Here is a 21,117-nt window from a genome sequence, read left to right as displayed (position 1 = left end):
AGAAGAAACCTAACAGACAGTCAGCATGCTTTTAAGCAGGTCTTTACCTAAAAATACATATATCTGGAAGCTTGATATCAATATGACCTACCCATGCTTTGTTAGATCCAAGGTGCAGAAAACTTTTTGATGTTGCACTTTGTCATTTCTAAACCAGTACATTGTTAGAATGTTTTAATCTGCAATGAAAACCAAGTATGGAGCTTTCTAACTGTTTCATGGACTCTGTTGTTTGCTAGAACACAGGAATGAAAGTCATAACACACACACACACACACACACACACACATCCCATTTTACTTTTATAAATTCTCTCTGGAAACGGGTGTCTTTTATGGCATAACAGATGGGCTACTGAGTCCCAAAAAAGAGTCACAGGATAGGGCAACTTTATGAGAGACTATTTTACAAAAGAGAGCATCTACTCTGGGCCAGTGTTAGTCCACAGTATTGGGGAATCCTATATATTTGGGCCCTCATGAAACATAAGCACTTTGATATTATAGTATGTAGACCAAGTAGAAGACTTTTGTGACCACATATGATACTATTGTCTTATGTTCTTTTCAACTTACATGTCATTTCATTATTTAATATTTTTCCCTATGATTACATAGCATGTTTAGTCAGATATAAGAAACCCAAATCTAGTGCTTTTGTGGTTAACTTAAATTCTACTGTAGTGCTGTAGGAATGTTTATCCAGTAACTATACAATCCATTTAATTTAGAGTACAGTGATAAAAATTTGTTTTGTAGGCTACAAATCTAGTTCCCCACATCCACAAATTATGCCGTTGAGTTTCCTGCATTTGGGGAAATAGCAGGAGTCAGCAGTCTCTGAGTGCAATGGATAAGCCTCACCCTGGGAAATCCACCTGATATCTCCCCTGCCCGGTAAGTATAAATTTTCATATCCTTCTCAATGTACTATTCGAAATTGTCGATTTTGAACCAGTGACTCCAGTCTGTTTTTCTACAAGAGTATGTCTTCTAGCAATAAAAAATATAAGGATTTTCAAATGGAGGAAGGGGACACCAATCCACCCACAAAACCTTCCACCCAAAAATTTACCCTGCCTACTAGAAATGCAGGGATAAGGATGGAGCAGAAATTGAGGGAATGGCCAGCCAATGACTGGCCCAACCTGAGACCCACCCCATGGGAGAGGGCCAACCCCTGCCACTATTAATGACACTCTGCTCTGCTTGCAGAGGGAATCCTAGCCTAACTAGCCCCTGAGAGGCTGCAACCAACAGTGGATTGAAACAAATGCTGAGTCCCATAGCCAAACATTAGCTAGAGCTTGGGGAGTCTTGTAGAAGATTAAGAGGAAGGATGGAGAGACCCGGAAAGGACAAAAACTCCACAAGAAGACCAACAGAGTCACCTAGGCCCATGGAGGCTTACTGAGAGTGAAGTACCAACCAAAGTGCGTATATTGACTGGACCTAGGCCCCATACACATATGTTGATGATGGGCAGCTTGATCTTCAGGTCGGTACCCTAGCAAGTAGAGCAGGGACTGCCTCTGACAAACACTCTGTTGCCTGTTTATGGATCATTTTCCTTTAGGTTGGCTGCCTTTAAAGGCTTCAGTGGAAGAAGATACTCTTAGTCCTGATGCAACTTGATGTCCTGGGATGAGTGTGTATGTGGGTCCCCCTTTTTTAAGAAAGGAAGGGAGAAAAGAAGAAAGAGAAGGGAGGGGGAACTGGCAGAAGAGGAGGTGGCTGTGTTCCAGATGAAAAGTGAATAAACAAACAAATAAAATATGATATAATTTTTAACCATCCTTGAGGCTTTATGTATGGAACTTCCTTTCTTTGGTTATTCAGCTGTAAAATATAAATGTAGTTGTTTAAACTTTCACCTCAGAGAGTTATAAATGTTCCATAATATCTTGTGCCATTTACTGTGGTGCAGAAGCCTGAAGTTAGTATGCTTTAATTTATCACAGATAATCTGTTGTTTTACTTTTGTCTTTACAGGTTTGCTTGGTTACTGCTCTTATTAAATGGGTAAAAATTATCACTTTCTTGTCATTCATATTCATTCTCTTGCTTCTATATTGTTGCTGAATTAGTATCTATGCTAAGTTTTTTCATTGCATTTTTTAAGTTTGTGCATCGACTGTCTAGCTCCACAGAGTTCCTTGAACTCATATTTGATTTTAAGTATTTTTATCTTAATTAAATATCTGTTTGTACACAAATTTTATATTTTTTTAATATTTGACTTTAATGGTAGAATACATACAGCAATTTCTCAAACACATGTTCTAATATCTTTTTATTTTTAATTTTTTCAGATGTAGTTTGTGTGGTTCACGGGAGATGGGGGAATCCCCAATGAACTCCATGGACAAATTACTCCTTCACTTCCCAAGGGCTGAATGAACAAGTTTGAGTGACCAGTTATCTTACTTAAACAAATATATAAGTATTTTATATTGTTATCCTTCCAAGACTTTATGTATTAAATATGATCATTCTTTAAACATCAAAGAAATACTGTTTCTATTTAATCTGTTACACTTCTTAATTACACATTTAGTTATCAGAAAACTGGTGATAACAAAAGAAAGAAAAATATAACATATAAAATGCACAAAAATCTTTGATAAATAAAATCTGAGATATATCAAGAAACTGAAAATAGAAAGAATAAAATATGAGGTGCTGTCTCAAACTTAGAAAAGAATTTCCTAATTTGACAGTGCCTATAAGAGATTCTTGTACTGTGCCTTACATTATATAAGATAAAGAAAAAAAAGAAGATATAGCTCTGTTTTTATAAGTAAATTCATAACTAATTAATAATTTTAAGTTTTAATTATCATCAACTAAGTAAAATTTACTTTAACTTTCTTATTTTCCTTTGCTTTTATAGCAAAAAAATGAAATAATTTTAATATTTAGTTAAAACTTTCTTAAAGTTTACATTTTGTTATTGACTATAAAAATTTTCTTGCATCATATCAACTAGTGTCATCTTTATTGAAGTGTTTTTCCTGTAAGGCAAAGGCTTCTCTGTTCTGTCTATATAATTGCCTTTATTCTATGGCATATACCCATGAGGTATATGAAACACCTTGAGGATAGCAGGATACTTAAAAAGTTTACATTTTGTTATTGACTATAAAAATTTTCTTGCATCATATCAACTAGTGTCATCTTTATTGAAGTGTTTTTCCTGTAAGGCAAAGGCTTCTCTGTTCTGTCTGTATAACTGCCTTTATTCTATGGCATATACCCATGAGGTATATGAAACACTTTGAGGATAGCAGGATACTTAAGGATGAAAAGAGAATAATACTTTAACATATCTTTGGCATTGAATTAGTTGTTTTCTGTTATATGAGTATTTTACAACATATATGTATTATTGTATTCACACTTAAATTCATGTGAAATAAAGTAAAGAGAATATTGCTTCATGGAAGACAAGATCATGATATTTCTCAAAGACTGTAAAACAAGGTCTAGTGAGATGACTCAGAAGTTGAAGGGGCTTACCTCCAAGTCTTATGACCTAAGGCCATATTTATGGTAGACTAAGAGAACCAAATTGTCTTTTGACATTCCTATACTCACTGTGACATGTGTGCATCCAAACATATACATATGCATGCAAACACACATACATACACACAATAATGATTTTTTTTGTAAACAAGCTGAAATACAGCAACAGGGACATCAACAATAATAAGACATAAACTGGAGTCCTGTATTTTATACCCAGCTATTAAAATTTTAAAACAAATATTTATATTCCCACTCTTTAAATTGACTACAATTAGACACATGATACAATTTTTCCACTTTAAAACCATCTTCACAGGAAAACACAGATTATTGGCAATTTCCAGCAGGTTATTCATACTGTTTAGTAAGTATAAGTAAGCCATGGTGTCAGTGAAATGGCCAAAAGTGGATGCAGACACCAATCACTCTGGGGAAACCTTAAAAATTAAATAATACTATTAGAAAACAAGATGTCATTCCTCTGGGCACCATCGGATTTCACAATCACAGAAATGCAGAATTAATAAAAAGGCAGTTTTTAAGCTTATCAGTATTTTCTTTGTACTGGCCCATATATTCCCAGTGGGAGGGCAGGCATATCTCTCTGATTCCTGGTTCTGAAGAGAGCATGACTGTCTTTTCATAATTAATTCATTAACTAATTATTCACTTTACATCCCAATTGTAGGGCCTTCCCTTCTCCTCCCTGGCCTACCCTCCCTTCATCTTCCCCCTATTCCCTGTCCAATGCTCCTCAGAAAAGGGTAGACTCCCATAACAACCCACCTCAGCACATCGAGTCACATCAGGATTGAGCACATCCTCTTCCCTTGTGGCCTTTTGAAGTAGCCTCACCAGGGGGAAACTGTTGAAAAGCAGGCAACAGAGTCCAGGTGAGTCATCCCCTGCTGCCCTTTCTAGGGAGCCCACTTGACCACTGAGCTTCCTATAGGCCACATTTTTGTAGAGGGCCTAGTCCCAGTCCATGCACAATCCTTGGTTAGTGCTTCAGTCTACAAAACCTCCGGGCCCTTGTTAGTTGGCTCTGTTGGTCTTCTGGTGGAGCTCCTATTTTCTCTGTGTCCTTCTGTCCCTGCCTCCCTCCCCAGTCTTCCACAAGACTCAATGTGTTCCACCTAATGTTTGGCTTTGAGTCTCAGCATCTGTTTCCATCCACTGCTGGGTGGAGTCTCTCAGAGAACAGCTATTTTAGACTCCCAACTTCAAGCATAGCAGAGTATCATTAATAGTGCCAAGGGTTGGCTCTCTCCCATGGGGTGGGTCTCAGGTTGGGCCAGGCATTGGTTAGACATTCTCTCAGTTTCTGCTCTATTTTCAATTCTGCACATTTTGTAGGCAGACTGAATTTTCGGTCAAAGTTTTTGTGGGTTTTCCACTAGGAGTCCTGCCTAGTTAAAGGATGACCTCTATGACTTGTATGTACACAAAACTGACTTGCTTGGAAGTGCTTTCACCTGAAAAGTTGTTACCTCCAAGATTTATTTGAAATGTAATAGCAACTGTAACAATTCTAAAAGTTATGGTTAGATCATAAGGCTTCAGTGTGGTTAGATCATCAGTCTTGGTCCTCATCAATGTATTATTTCAATTAGAATAGAAATTGCTCTATTACAGAGGAGCATGTGCATTTTGATCTACCTTGCTTCTCTACAATGAGAGGATACAGAAATAAGGCAAACAATAAAGACAAAAGCATCCTTCTAAGACACTGAATTTGCCATTATCTGGATATTTAATTTACCAATCTCTAGACCTAAAGGAAATAAGTATCTTTTCATTTAACTTACCCAGTCTTATGTAATTTGAAATAGAGGATAAAATAATGCAAATGTATAGATAATATATGAAGAAATTATTCAAGATAATAACTGGTATTTTTTGGGGGGAGGGTGAGGATTGGATTGTTGTTGTTGTTTCTACTTTGCCTAACTGGGATCTTGGGGGAAATCAAAGCAAAATAAAACAAAACAAAAATCAGACTTTTTTAAAAAAATACATTGTAGGTTATAAGTGACACATAGAAAAATGCTTAAAGCAGACTTTGTCCCTATTCTTATTTTCCAAAACACTATGATTCAGTGAATAAAATCAAGCAAACAGTTAAAAAAGAAAACAGTTAAGTGTCAATGGACACTATTAATTGCAAAAGTCCCAGGCATGCCCAACACTGGTTGCATGTATAGGAGTCAATACCAAACCAAGAAGATTGTTGGTTTCATTTAAAATATAAATGTGAAATGAAATTGGGAATGGCTAGGCAGAGTGATGCAGAGCCTCAGCATGGCATGACAATACCAACCTGAGAGAAAGGCATTTTCTTTATCTGCTCCCTCTACTTTCTTCACCAATTTAAATATTTATCAATATAACAGGAAAATATATCATAGTTCATTATACTTTTAAGACTACATTTTTATTTAATTTTATGTTTATGCCTATATAGGGTATATGCATATGAGTACAGATACCTGAAGAAGCAGAAGGTCCTCAGACTTTCCATTTGTGAGTGCTGAAAAGAGAAGTCAGATACCCTACAAGGCAGTATGTGACTTTAACTACTGACTCATCACCCTAGCATTTCACACTTCATTTCTTGAAATGTCTTCATTATGTACTGAGCATAATTGAATATCTATTAGAAAGTTTTACTTAGTATTAAGTATTATTTTTGTGCAGAATTACTATTTTTTTAAATTTAAAAATAATCCAGGAAATGAGTAGCTTTATAATATGAAATACTAAGTGAAGTAAGGTGATCTCTGATCATTCTCATATATGTAAACTAATCAAATATATAAAGAACTAAAGAAGTTAAAAAGCAATAAATCAAGTGATCCAATTAAAAAATGGGGTACGGAGGTAAACAGAAAATTCTCTGTAGAGGAATAGAATGACAGTGAAACGCTTAAAGAGATGCTCAAAATCCTTTGTCATCGAAGAGATACAAATCAAAATGACCCTGAGATTTCAGGTTATACACATCAAAATAGCTAAAATCATAAACTCAAATGACAACACATGCTGGAGAGGTTGTTGAGAAAGGGGAACCCTCCTCCATTGCTGGTGGGAATGTAAACTGGTACAACCATTTTGGAAATCAATCTGGCACTTTCTCAGATAATTATGAATGGTGCTTCTTCAAGACCCAGCTATACCACTCCTAGGCATATACCCCAAATTTGCTCAACTACAAAGGGACATTTTCTCAACCATGTTTGTAGCAGCTTTATTTGTAATAGCCAGAACCTGGAAACAACCCAGATGTCCATCAACGGAGGAATGAATACAGAAATTGTCATATTTTTACACAATGGGATATTACTCAGAAATCAAAAACGAGGAAATCATGAAATTTGCAGGCAAATTGTGGGATCTAGAAAAGATCATTCTGAGTGAGGTATCCCAGAAAGAGAAAGATGCACATGTTATATACTCACTTATATAGACCTATAAGATATGATAAACACAATGAAATCTATACACCTAAAGAAGATAAACAAGAAAAAGGACCTGAGGTAAGATGATCAATCCTCACTTAGAAAGACAAATGGGATGGGCATTAGACATAGGAGAAAACAGGTAACAGGACAGGAGCCTACCACAGAGGGCCTCTGAAAGACTCTACCTAGCAGTGTATCAAAGCAGATACTAAGACTCATAACCAAACCTTTGGCAGAGAATCATATGAAAGAAGGGGGAGTTAGTATGATGTAGAGAGGATAGGAGTTCCACAAGGACCAAATATGTCTGGGCACAGTGGTCTTTTCTGAGACTATTTATCTAACCCAGGACCATGTATGGATATAACCTAGAACCTCTGCTCGATGTAGCCCATGGTAGCTCAGTACCAATTGGTTTTACCATAGTAAGGGGAACAAGGACTGTTTCTGACACGAACTCAATGGCAGGCTCTTTGACCTCCCTACCCCCTCAAGGGAGGAACAGCCTTGCTAGGCCTCACAGGAGGACTTTGCAGCCAGTCCTGAAGATACCTGATAAAACAGGGTCAGATGAAAGGGGAGGAGGTCCTCCTCTATCAGTAGACTTGGAAAGGGGCAGGGAGGAGATGAGGGGGGGTGGGATTGGGAGGGAATGAGGGAGTGGGATACAACTGGGATACAAAGTTAATAAAATGTAGCTAATAATAATAAATAAAAAATAAAATAAAAAACCAATATATGGATATATGTAAAGAAGTGCGCATGTGTGCACAGCATAAAAAGACAAAAGGAAAATAAAGAGATGAGGATGGGAAGGATGTAGGTGATAGACATGATATATGAAAAAAGATATAAATTTAATTGTTTCCTAGTTCTAATTCTCTCATTATTTTTTGGTTTTGGTGGTGGATACTGCATAAAGTATATTTGGTAGTGAAAGTGTGAAATTTCACGTAAAAGTTCACAATTACCATCTATAAATGCCAATCTAAATGGTGTGTAAGTTCATTATGTTGTGGAGTTTTGGGATATGGTTAATTTTGGTATGTGATTCTTTTTTATTTGCAAGATTTTTATAGTAAAAGTTTTAAGGTAAAAATTTTAATACATAAAAATACATACTGCTTTAATTGTTTTTACGTCACAATTGAAAACTATCTGTTGATGTTCTTTATGCTCCCAAGTCAGCACTGGGTTAAAAATGAAGCCCCATGAGCACATATCACTTTCGAATCACAGAGTTTGAAGCGACTAATGAACTTGAATTAAACCTACAAATAATCACTTCAAAATATTAATATTATTAAAAGAATAAGTGTTATGTCTGAAAGAAAAACAGAAATCAGAACAAATTAAATTGCACATTTCTTGAAAACACAACTATCATTCTTATATCTTGTGTCTTTCTTTTTAGCTTTTAGAGAAATTGTGGTTTTTTGTAAAAACACTTCAAAGCTTTCTGTCCCAGGTTGATGTTATTAGGATCCATTTAGATATTTGAAAATCTATTGAGTTTTAAAAATGTGAACACAAACCAAAAGCATAAGAAGGAAAATGTTAAGCTGTGGCAAGCAAAAGAATTTGATACAGACAGATCAATTCTCAGAAAGAATGAGAATTGCTTTTGCTTCATTTTAAATAGAAAGTTAATGTTATATCAAATATTCACTAAATATGAAATGCAAGACAAAGCAGCATTTTAATAAGAAATTAGGCCAAAGCTAAGAAAGTGAATAATTAAAATCTTCTTTAATTATCTCTAGATGTAATTAAGCTTTGCAGAATATAAATCATTGCATATAATTTGACATCCTTCAGACATAAATGCAAATATATGAGATCCAACTCAAAGCAATAAGAAGGATGCATGCAGGATATTAAATTTCCATGGCAAGAGTGTGCAATGAAGACAATAGCAAAATCAGACATGATTGGCCTACTAATAGAAAGATTTTGTTCTTAGAATTTATTTCCTAAGGCAAGGGAAATAGATCCTCTGCCCACTGTTATCTAACTTGCTCAAATTCACTCTTCTGCTTTATCTTTAATGATAGTATGATTTTTCTTGATGTATTTTTGTCACCACAGCAATAGACTCCTTATCAAACAGACATAGTAAGAGGCACAAAATGACTTAAAAAATAAAGTATTAGGAAATCTAACAATTTCTTGTTGACTTGGTTCTTTTAATCCTTTACTTGGGTAATGTCCAAGTACATGCCAAGCATCTCTATCTACGCAATATTTCCATTATTCTCTTGTCATCTATATCCTATTAAGAAATGAACCAACAGTAACAAACAGGATCTTGCAATTGCTGGAACAAGAATTTTGAAACTGTTTAAATTAAATAAATGATGACTGAGTAGCCTGTAAGTTATGAAGAAACATGTAGGTGCACCATAGAGCTTGGCTCTTAGAATGTGCTGTCTTTTACTGAAGTGCTACCTGATTTCCTTACTTGGAAATTGTGTTTTCTTATGTAGTCATTTTTTATTTTTTAAGATGAGAAATCTTTGTTTTAGAATATAATTTATAAGTATGTAATCAATCCTTCAAACTCTAGGTAGCAGTGAATGCATACACACATTAGGTTTGTGAAATTGCTGTATTTGTAAAGTCCAAATTTAAAATAATAGTTTATTGAAACCTTTAATATAAAGTAAGTAAATGGATTTTTAAACTCTACATGACAAATGAACTTTAAAATGTAGATGTTTTAATCTTAATATTAATATTAAATTAATATTAATCTTAATATTAATTTCTAAAAGAAAAACCTAATTATGTATACTATGTGGAAAATCACCCATTTGACAGTGTTTACAGTTAATGTAAACAACATACGTGTTCATGTTAAAATAAATGCGGTAAACTTTGATATCCTTACATTTAATGATATCAAACTGTATTTAAAATGTTAAGAAATTGATGGATGAAAAGAAAAAAAGTCACAGTTCATCTGCATGTATAAAAACACCCGAGTGAATAATCACAACTATAATAGATCTAGAAAATTAACTTTTGAAACCTTGACTAATATATTATGATATTAATTTTACTAGTCAAGTAAGTTTTAATGCAATTAAAGCATTTAAGGTTATTAGGAGTTTTAGGCATGACAGTTAGGAAGACTGTGAGATTACATATTATTGTCATCATTTAAAATATTAATTAAGTAAGGCTATCTCAAGGTATCATCACTTCTGTGTCTTCTACTAAAGAACCTACTTCTTGGTGCTCGCCTTAAGAACCAAGAAAAAGACTCCAAATATATCCATTAGGGAGCTTAAAAATACAGCTGGGTGGTAACTTGAGTACTTAGCATGTATGAAGTCCTCGGTTCAATCCAATGACAAGTCACAAAGTTTTCTCCATGTTCATGTGTCTACATTTGCTCTATTGCTATATCCTTTCCTGACAAAGTTATAACCTTAAAATGACAGCCAGAAAGTATTTCTCTAGAGTATGCCAACTTCAAAGTAAAGAAATTTTCAGCATATTTAACTCTCCCACTATGGCAGGCCATGCAATGTCAAATATGTGCAATAATAATAACAATAATAATAATAATAGTGAAGTAGTTTTCAAACAATTTTGTAGGCTGTTACCATGTAGACTAGTTAAAATTGATTGTCCTTTTGAAAAGGACTTAATTGTAGAGCGTTGATTATAACAGAGTACATGCTAATCTCAAGATTAAATTTATAAGAGTATTCACAAAAGGAGCTATGGTGGCATATGGTTTCTATCCTAGGGTTTAAAGGATGGGGGAGAGAGGTTTCATAGCAAGGCCATGTTAAAAAAAAAAAGAGGTAATCACATTTTTTTATTACTTGTGTTGCACTTTTCAAAAGGCTTCCATGTTACCTTTTATTTATTTTTCATTGTCATTCAATGTTAAATAGTTCCAAAGACTAGTAAGTATTCTGTGACTGCAGAGTCAGTAGAAGACAATATATTTTAATTGATCCAATTTTGACTGATTAGAAACAAAGATAGGCCAGGGCAGGCACATGATATCAAGAAAAACAATATATAAGCAAGCAAATAGATTAACAGCTGAAAAAAAAAAAAAAGACACAAAAGAGATTCTTGTTGTGACCTTTGGGTGATTATTTATGCTTAAGAAGATCTGGATAAAATTAAATACAAGAATAATTAGTCATGATAACCAAAGATATTCTGCCACATTATAAGATATCAAAGTTGAAATTAAAAAATAAAACTGTGTGTAAAAAAGTCATTTTGTGCTTCATGGATAAATCTATAAAAGAACTGTAAAAGGATTAGGGTAGATATCTATATGGAGAGATAGGTGGCTAATTAAAGAATCTCATGTGATAGTATGAAGAAAAGTAGGAAGAATGCAAAGTATGTTGGAGGTGAAGAACTGTCTTGATGAAGTATCACAGATAATGATGGAAAAGAGGAGGTCAGTCATGCCTGGATATGGCCTAGAAAAAACTGTGTGGTCAAATGATTCAGTGAGATATATAAAAACTTATCAGGTGCTTTGATTTTTGCAGCTTTTATAAAAGATGAGATTGAGATGTAGCTCAGTAGTAGCATGTCTGCTGTACCAAGTTTGAGCCATGGCAGTGGCAAATATTATAGTAATGATGATTAAATTATAAGAAGTAACACAATAGAGTTTTTCATTTCCTGCCTCAATATAGTTAATTTGACACAAATTAAGAGCAGCTCTTCGTAGTCCAGAACAAGCAGCAGCTGCAGGACTTTGCCTAGGGCCAGATGTCTACCCAAATGACTAGTTTAATTTCTGTATTGGGATTTTAATGACTAAAAATTTCTAGAAAAAAATTTCCCTTTCATATAAACTTCAGTATCTCATGAAACACCAATATACAAGTGTTAACAGAATGTAATAGGAGAATGGCCTAGGGATATTTTGACAAATTCAGTATCAAGGGCACAGCAATTCATTTCTTTCACATCTTAGTGGGACACAGCACTTCTTTGAAAGGCTGCAACTGGTCATGTATCAAGCTGACTCAATCAGAAAAATAGTGAGAAAATATACAATGAGTATTCTAACATGTAAAATATCTGTGAGTCTAAATATTGCTTTTATATATAAAGTAAAGGATTTAAAAGAAATGCAAGTTAAACAGTTTGCAAAGCAGGCTGAAAACAAACAAACAAAAAAAAACATGTTCTGACCTTCCTTCCTTCCTTCCTTCCTTCCTTCCTTCCTTCCTTCCTTCCTTTCTCTCTCTCTCTCTTTCTCTCTCTCTTTCTTTCTTTCTTTCTTTCTTTCTTTCTTTCTTTCTTTCTTTCTTTCTTTTTCTCCTTGTATTGTTTTGATAGTTTTGATTGTTTTTCTGGACAGGATTTCTCAGTGTAGTCTTGGCTATCCTGGACTTGCCTTGTAAATCAGCTGGCCTCAAACTCAGAAATATCCACTTGCCTCTGCCTCCCTGACTGCTGGAATTATAGGCATGTACCACCCAGCTCTGAATTTTCTAAATAAAATTGTCTTGATACTATCAGTAAGTTACTTGGCACAAATATGTATTTTCCACATATTTCTCAATATGTGAGCTATAACACATTTTATCTACCATGAGGTTCATATGTAATTGTTAAAAATCCTTTAGAAGATAAAAATGCAACTTTGGGCCTGATGTTGAATGATCAGTACAGTATTTATTGTGTGTTGGTATAATATTCTTATGGAATATGTACAATTTACCCTTGTTCATTCAAATGCTGATTTCTCTACCGCATTATCTGTTTTCAATCCAGACATTGCATTGTGATGCTTATTCTAAACATCACCTGTCTCAAGCTTGTGTAAACATGCCACCATTGTTCACTGTATTGTCAATAATATAACCAGCCAGTGCTGTGCAATAGAGAGAATAGGGTGGGATGGGACATCCTGGTCTTTAGGGGAGGAAAAGGAAGCAGCTGGGAGGAAGAAGAGAGCAGTGATCAGCAAGAGAGAACGTCAAACCATGAGGAGAGATTAATTGTACTGAAAATATGACTAAAAAGCATATATAATGGGTGAAATCTGAATAGTAAGAAAGTATGCAGGCTTGGAGGTTTAGGTTGGAATAACTATTGCCCATCATTGGGCTCTAAGTTAATTAAATGAATCCTATTCTCTGTGTGGTGATTTGGGTATACAACTGGTTTAGGAATAACTGCTGCTTAACTGAAAGATAAGTCAATATTTAAAATTATTATTCAATAACAACTATGGCATTTTTCACTAGTTCAGTAATATTATATATATGTGTGTATATATGATTGCTATAAGTCTGCTTTTTATGTTCGCTTCCAACAAAATTGTAAGATTACTAATATTATCTCAAATATCTGTAAGATGATATTTAATTTTAATAGTTAACACCACTAGTTTAATCTTTAGGTACTAAAGAATAGGAACTCTCTCAAAACAGACAACACAAAAATAAGACACAGAGGTACTATGATATAATCATGTCTCATAGGCCAACTCAGAGATAAAGGATTTATTATTGATTTTGATGAAAATTAACAAGAAGTTGAATTTATGTTTTGTTTAAATGTACTCTTTATTTTAAATTTTCCAAATGTCACTTACATACAAATGTTTATATCATTCCACATACAACTTTCAGCCACATTAATTGCTCTATATTAAATATTTGCTTAGTATTTATATAAAATAAAAACAGACATATATAACATTACAAAACTGAAATATGAAGATAGATTGAATTTAAAAATTAGTGAATTTTTATACAACTGATAGTTACAATTATGTTTTACAAATGAATTTAGCAGCTATTATTTCTAGCATAAGGCTTTTAGGGCCAGTTATTGCTCACATAGCTATGTAGTTTGTAAATCTGTGATATCAATATTGGCATCTAATAGAACATAGCACCCACTAGAGTTGAGGTTTCTGAAATTAAACCATCAATTGGTTATTCATATTTCCTTTGATTTTCTTTTTAAATTTTTATTCTTTTCTTCACAACTTATTCATTATATATTCCGATTGAAGACCCCTCCTTCAACTCCCTCCAGTCCCACCCTCCTCTCTCTTTTCTTTTCTCCTTCCCCTAGTCCACTGAAAGGAGGAGTTCTCTACTATTGCCATCTGCCCATAGCTTGTTAAGTCTCATCAGGACTGCCTGGATCCTCTTTCTCCATGGTCAGGCAAGGTTGCATCATCAGGGACAAGTGATCAGAGAGCTCTCAAATGAATCTGTGATATTGGCAGCCCCTTCTTCCCTCACTCAGAGATCCACATGCATTTTGAGCTGCCAACTGGCCACATCTGAGTAGGGGGTCTAGGTCCTGCATTGGTGCATCAGTTTCTGCAGGACCAGCTGGGCTTAGATTTCTTAGTTTTGCTGGTCTCTTTATGGAGTTCACACCGTGTCACTCTATTCCTACCCCTCTCTTCCTCCATAAGACTCCCTGAGCTCTTCTCAAAGTTTGACCGTGAGTCTCAGCATCTGCTTTGATCCCCTGTTGGATAAATTCTTTCAGAAGACCCTCTATAGTAGACTCACATCCTGTTTCCTCTATTTCACCACTTCTAGCATCTATCCTATGTGCCATTCTGAATGATATTTAAGCATCCTCCCTAGGGAGCTCCTTAGTGTTTAGCTTCTTTAGGCCTGTAGATGGCTATCCTCTATTACAGAGCTAATCTTTTATAAGTGAATGTATATGAAGTTTGTCTTTCTGTGTCTGGGTTACTTCACTTAGGATTATCTCTTCTAACTCAACCATTTGCCTGCAAATTTCATGATTTCTTTGTTTTTAATTGCTGAGTAGTATTCTATTGTGTAAATGTACCACAATTTCTGTATCTTTTCCTCCATTAAGGGATATCTAGGTTGTTTCCAGGTTCTGGCTATTACAAATAAAGCTGCAATGAACATAGTTGAACAAATGTCGTTATTGAATTGTGGGGTATCTTTATGCCCAGGAGTGGTATGGCTGGTTCTTGAGGCAATGTTATTCCCAATTTTCTGAGAAAGCGCCAAGTTGATTTCTAAAGTGGTTGTAGAAGTTTGCACTCAAACCAAAAATGGAAGAGGGTTTCCCTTTCTCCACATTCTCTTCAGCATGTGTTGTTACTTGAGTTTTTTATCTTAACCATTCCAATAGGTGTAAGATAGAATCTCAGAGTTGTTTTGATTTGCATTTCCCTGATGACTAAGGATGTTGAACATTTCTTTGTTTCTCTGCCATTCTATGCTCCTCTGTTGAGAATTTTCTATTGAGAATTAGCTCTGTACCCCAATTTTTAACTGGATTATTTGGTTTGTTGTTATCTAATTTATTGAGTTCTGTATGGATTCTGGATATTAGCCCTCTATCATATGTAGGGTTGGTGATGATCTTTTCCCAGTCTGTGGCTGAGTAGGACTAATGTAGTAAAAATGGCCATTTTACCAGATGCAATCTACAGAGTCAATGCAATTCCCATCAAATTACCAACACAATTCATTACAGACCTTGAAAGAACAATTCCCAACTTCATATGGAATAACAATTAACCCAGAATAGCTAAAACAATCCTCTAAAATAAAAGATATTCTTGATTTCCATCCCTGATCTCAAGCTGTACTATAGAGCAACAGTATTAAAAACTGCATGGTACTGGCATAGAAACAGACTGGTGGATCAATGAAATTGAATAAAATAACCAGAAATAAAACCACACTCCAATAGATACCTGATTTTTAACAAAAATGCCAAAACCAAATAATGGGGAAAAGATAGCATCTTCAACAAATGATGCTGGTCTAACTGGATGTCCACATGCAGAAAAATGCAAATAGTCCCATATCTATCACCCTGAACAAAATTTAATGTCCAAGTGGATCAAAGATCTCCACATAAAACCAGACACACTTTATCTGTTGGAGGAAAGGGTGAGAAAGGGTCTTGAACTCATAGGAACAGTAGATACCAACATCTCTCATCTCTGACTCCAATATCTACAATTAATAAATGGAAACTTGTGAAACTGAAAAGCTTCTGTAAAGCAGAGGACATTTGCTTTGACTTTCAAGCATGATAGATACTTAATTTGAAGAAGTATGAAATCTGAGAGTCTCCAAAGCAGCAAAATTTTATATTCAAGCAAAATGAATTTCATTTACCAAAGAAAATTATGTAAACATACAGCCTTTTTTTCTAAATACATTAATCATTTAAATATCAAATTATGGGAAAAGTAAAATAAATCATAACATTCATCAAGAGAAAAACATAGAGGTCCTAAAGGCAGGTAGGACAAGTATCTTGAATTTAGAAACAAGAAACAAAATTAAGCTATATTATTGACTAAATGAATGCAATGATATGTCCAGAACATTTCATCTACCAATTATAGAATATATACAATTTTCCTCAGCATATGAAACATGTTATAGAGCTGAACATATGTTACACCATAGAATATAAATGATTAGAAATTTTAAAAAAAGGAAAAGAAAAATCATATCATGCCTCATCTCTGAACATGCTGGAATCAAACTAACAATTAGTTACAAAAGAAACCAAGAAGCATGGAAGTTCACAGATACACAGCAACATGCTTCCAAACAACCAAGATACTACAAAAAAAAAGAAATCACAGCATTTATTAAGCTTGCTTGAAACATACTGTGAAAACAACCTTTCATATCATGCATGAAAGATCATGTAATAATGATAATAAGTGAGAGTTTCACATAAATAGCCTAATAGACTTAGAAATAGATGATCAAAACAAACTCAAACTTGATAAAAATAAAATAAATAACAAATAACACAACATACCCAAACTTATGGGACAATATGAAAGCAGTGCTAAGAGTAAAGTTCATAGCACTAAGTGCTTTCAAAAAGAAATTTGAAATATTGCATACAAGCAACTTACTAGCTCACTGAAAGCCCTGGGGGGGGGAACAGATACACGCAAGAGGAGTAGAAAGCTGGAAATATTGACATTCAGGGCAGAAATCATTAATTAGAAACAAATAAAACTACTCAAAGAATCAATGAAACAAAGAGCTGGTTCTTTGAGAATATCAACAAGACAGACAAGCCCATAGCCAAATCAACTGAAAGGCAGAGGAAAAACTGTCCAAATCAGCAAAATCAGAAATGAAAAGGGGGACATTAACAACAGACACTGAGGAAATCCAAACAATCATTAGATTTTACTACAAAAGCCTATATGCCACAATACTTGAAAATATAAATGAAATGGAGAATTTTGTTGATAGATTCCATTTACCAAAATTAAATCAAGATGAGGTAGAAATATTGACTAGTCCTATATCCCCCAAGGAAATAGAAGTAGTCATCAAAAGTCTCTCTGCCAAAAATCCAAGGATCAGATGGTTTCAGCACAGAATTCTTCCAGACCTTCAGAGAAGAGCTAACTCCAATTCTCTTCAAACTATTCCACAAAATAGAAACAGAAGGAATATTACCAAACTCATTCTGTGAAGCCCCAGTCACCTTGATACCTAAGCCACACAAAGACCCAAGAATAAAAGAGACCTTAGATCTATTTCTCTTATGAACACTGATGCAAAATTACTCAATAAAATACTTGCAAACCAAATCCAAGAATATATAAAAGATATAATCCACCATGACCAAGGAGGCTTCATCTCAGGCATGCAGGGGTGGTTCAATATACTAAAATTCATCAATGTGATCCACCATATTAACAAACTGAAGGAGAAAAACCACATCATCATCTTCTTAGATGCTGAAAAAGCATTTGAAAAAGTCCAACACCCATTCATGTTTAAAGTACTGGAGAGATCAGGGATACAAGGCACATACCTAAACATAGTAAAGGCAATATATAGCAAGCCTATAGCCAACATCAAACTCAATGGAGAGAAACTTAAGTCAATCCCACTGAAATCAGGGACAAGGCAAGACTGCCCACTATCTCCATATCTTTTCAACATAGTACTTGAAATCCTAGCTAGAGCAATAAGACAACTAAAAGAGATCAAAGGGATGCAAATCAGAAAGTCAGAAGTCAAAGTATCACTATTCACAGATGAGATGATAGTATTCATGAGTAACCCCCAAAATTTAACTGGAGAACTCCTTCAGCTGATAAACACCTTCAGCAAAATGGTTGGACACAAAATTAACTCAAAAAAAAAATCAGAGGCCCTTCTGTATACTAAAGACAAAAGGGCCAAGAAAGAAATTAAAGAAACAGTACCCTTCACCATAGCCACTAATAACATAAAGTACCTTGGTGTGACTCTAATCAAGCAAGTGAAAGACCCGTTTTAAAGCCTTCTTTTTAAACATTTTTTTAATTCTTATAATTTATTCAGTTAGTGTCACATCTGTGTCACCCTTCCTCATCTCCTCCTAATCTAACCCTCCCTCCCTCTTCTCCCCATATATCCACCCCTCCCCTCCTGTAGTCCACTGATATAGGAGATCTTCCTCTCCTTCTATTTGACCCTAGCTTCTCAGATCTTATCAGGACCAGTCTTCTTCCATTGACTGGCAAGGCTGCACCCACCAGGGGAAGGTGATCAGAGAGTCTGTCATTAAGTTTGTGCCAAATAAAACCCTGCTCCTCTTACTATGGAACCCTCTTGGAGACTGAATCTATGGGTTATATCTGAGGCAGGGTTTTAGCCCCCCCCCCCATGCATTGTCCTTGATGGGGGTATCAGTACCTACAGGGCCCCTAGGGCTCAGTTTTTATTTTGTTTTGTTTTGGCTCTGTTAGTCTCCTTTTGGAGCTCCTGTCCCTTCCAGGTCTTTCTATCTCCCCCTTCTTTCATAAGTTCCCTGCATTCTGCCCAAAGTTTGGATATGAGTTGCAGCCTCTTCTACTGTGATCAGTAGAATCTTTAAGAGGCCCTGTGTGGTAGGCTCCTGTCCCATTACCTGTCTTCTGCTTCCAATGGCTACTGCATTTGTCCTTCTGAGTAAGGATTCTTAATTCAAGTAAATTTTACATAAATCATTAATGAAAAATATCACAATATTCAACAATTTCTAAATCTGTGATAATAAGTGATTAGTGACCCTTCCATTAATATAGATCTATTTCACCTAACATTCAAATTTCAAATCAATATTGTTTCATTTGTTTCTGAAAGAAATAGACATTGCTTATTGACCAAATTAATAAAATCATTTTAGAAATGCTTACGTTTATAATTAAGCCTTTCCCTTTTCAGTTTAAATAATGCAATCTGGAGTGTAAGTTAAGACTCTGAGATACATGAAAATCTTTAAGAAAGGACACCCCCTTTTTAACATGAAATAATTAGAGACTGAGAGGAATGGGTTTCAAAAGGTCATGAGGACAAATAGTGAATAGAATTTTTTTTCTTATTATTGTAAGAATGATCTTTGAACCAAAGAAAGTACTACTCATTTGTATATTGCAAATTATAAATTATTACTAAAATTACATAAAACTTTTATCCTAATAGCTCTACTCTCCTTCAGATGCAGACTTTTTCTCTGGCAGGGTGTGTCAGAAATAACTTTTCCATACAGCAGCTTTGCATAAAGTAGGGTCTTACTTGCCAATATTTGTCAGGTTGTATTATAAACACAAACATAAACTTCTTGGACTTTCTCTCAGTTTGAAAAACCCAGAAGAACACCAAAATTATCAGTAGGAAAGACTCTGTGATGCCTTCTAAAAATGAAGAGTGTCCCTTGGGTTTTCAGTTCTATTCAAATTGTTCTTCCTCATATATCTGTCCTTCTTCATTTGCTTCAAGATGCCCCTTTGTCCTTCATAACCTGTCAGACTCTTGCCACTTTCTCATGCCTTCATGCTGTGTGAAGTGACTCATAACCTGATGTCTAAAAGATTGATGGGACAGATAAACAAGGCAACAGAAATTTGTTTATTTGGTTTGTTGTTTTTCCCCTTTCCAAGAATAAAATACTTTATTGTCTTCAGAGCTCTAGTGATAAGGCTGGGATACTTGGATGACTCTGGTGGGACTTCCCTGCACCTGACTGTAGAGAAGGATGGCACTTTTGGCCAATGGGCAGTTGTGCCCACTTCTGTGTCTGTTGAAGTCTCTGTACCCTCCGTGTCTCCACAAAGATGATTGCTGTAGAGTCATGGGCCTCAGATCCCTCACTCATGTAATAACTCCTGACCTCCTCTGAAGTCAGGCTGCACTGGACATAGTACACTGCACTGGTTCTTCCCGAGCTGGTCTCATTGCAAGCAATGCTTAACAACAGTGGCTTGCTCAGGGTGTGCAGTTGCATGTTTATCTCATTAAAGATCTTCTGTAGAACACTAGAAAAGAGTTCAAGTACCACTAACTCAACAGGGGCTGACACCGAATCACTAGGCCTGAGGTTTAGGGTATCCATAGGGCATGTCCATCAGCCCAGGTGCCTCGGCCTCCTGCTCAGAGCAGCAGAGGAAGTCAAAGAAATCATCAGTAGTAACCAAAGCAGCACCCACCCGCAGTGGGTCTGCCAGATAGGCTTGCTTCTCCGTCCAGTCTGCAGCACCTTGCTACCATAGCCAGGAAGTTGAGCTAGACCAATTGGTGCCGAGAAAGGCCAGGTAGGAAGTTAAACCCAGGCCCGGAGCAGCTGTGGTCCAGGTGAGCTGGATGTCAGTGTGGCTGAATGAAGGCAGAACTTGGAGGCATCAAAGATCTGCTGAGTCTCCCAGAATGCAGTGATCGTCTTGTCTCCTCCAAGCAGTGGACAACTGTCATGAGCTCTGCTCAGCAACATTGCTACCTGCTCCCAAGAGGGCACAGCAGCAGCATGGACACCACAGGGCTGCTCTGTCAGAGATCTGACAGAGCTGCTCTACAACCTGTAGGGACTTGATCTCTGCAATAGAAGTTTTAAGGACCCTTATTCTTTTCAAGTAAGGTATATCAAGTCTAAGCCATTATTTCTTTTTTGTATTTAATAATCATTTACTAAATAATATTTTGTCATTCCTTTAAAAACTTTTATGTGAAATAATTGGAGGGAAGTCTAACAATGCTTAACATTTCTTCAAAGTGATTTATGTAGTGTCCAGACAAATTTAATTTGCCAATGATATATTGTATTGTTGGATTTCTCACACTAAATTCCAAACACCAAAAGAGTGTGGAAATGGAAGC

General features: G+C 35.5%; 2 pseudogenes; both read right to left on the bottom strand.

Annotated features, from left to right (window-relative positions):
- Nucleotides 1-754: 754 nt before the first annotated feature.
- On the bottom strand, nucleotides 755-904 carry LOC132649650 (U1 spliceosomal RNA; annotated as a pseudogene).
- Nucleotides 905-19,927: 19,023 nt separating this feature from the next.
- LOC110564709 (uridine diphosphate glucose pyrophosphatase NUDT22-like) overlaps nucleotides 19,928-21,117 on the bottom strand; it is a 90,452-nt pseudogene continuing 89,262 nt past the window's right edge.

The sequence above is a fragment of the Meriones unguiculatus genome, chromosome 20 (genome assembly GCF_030254825.1).
Source record: "Meriones unguiculatus strain TT.TT164.6M chromosome 20, Bangor_MerUng_6.1, whole genome shotgun sequence".
Lineage (NCBI taxonomy): Eukaryota > Metazoa > Chordata > Mammalia > Rodentia > Muridae > Meriones > Meriones unguiculatus.
This window is presented reverse-complemented; position numbering and strand designations above follow the sequence as displayed.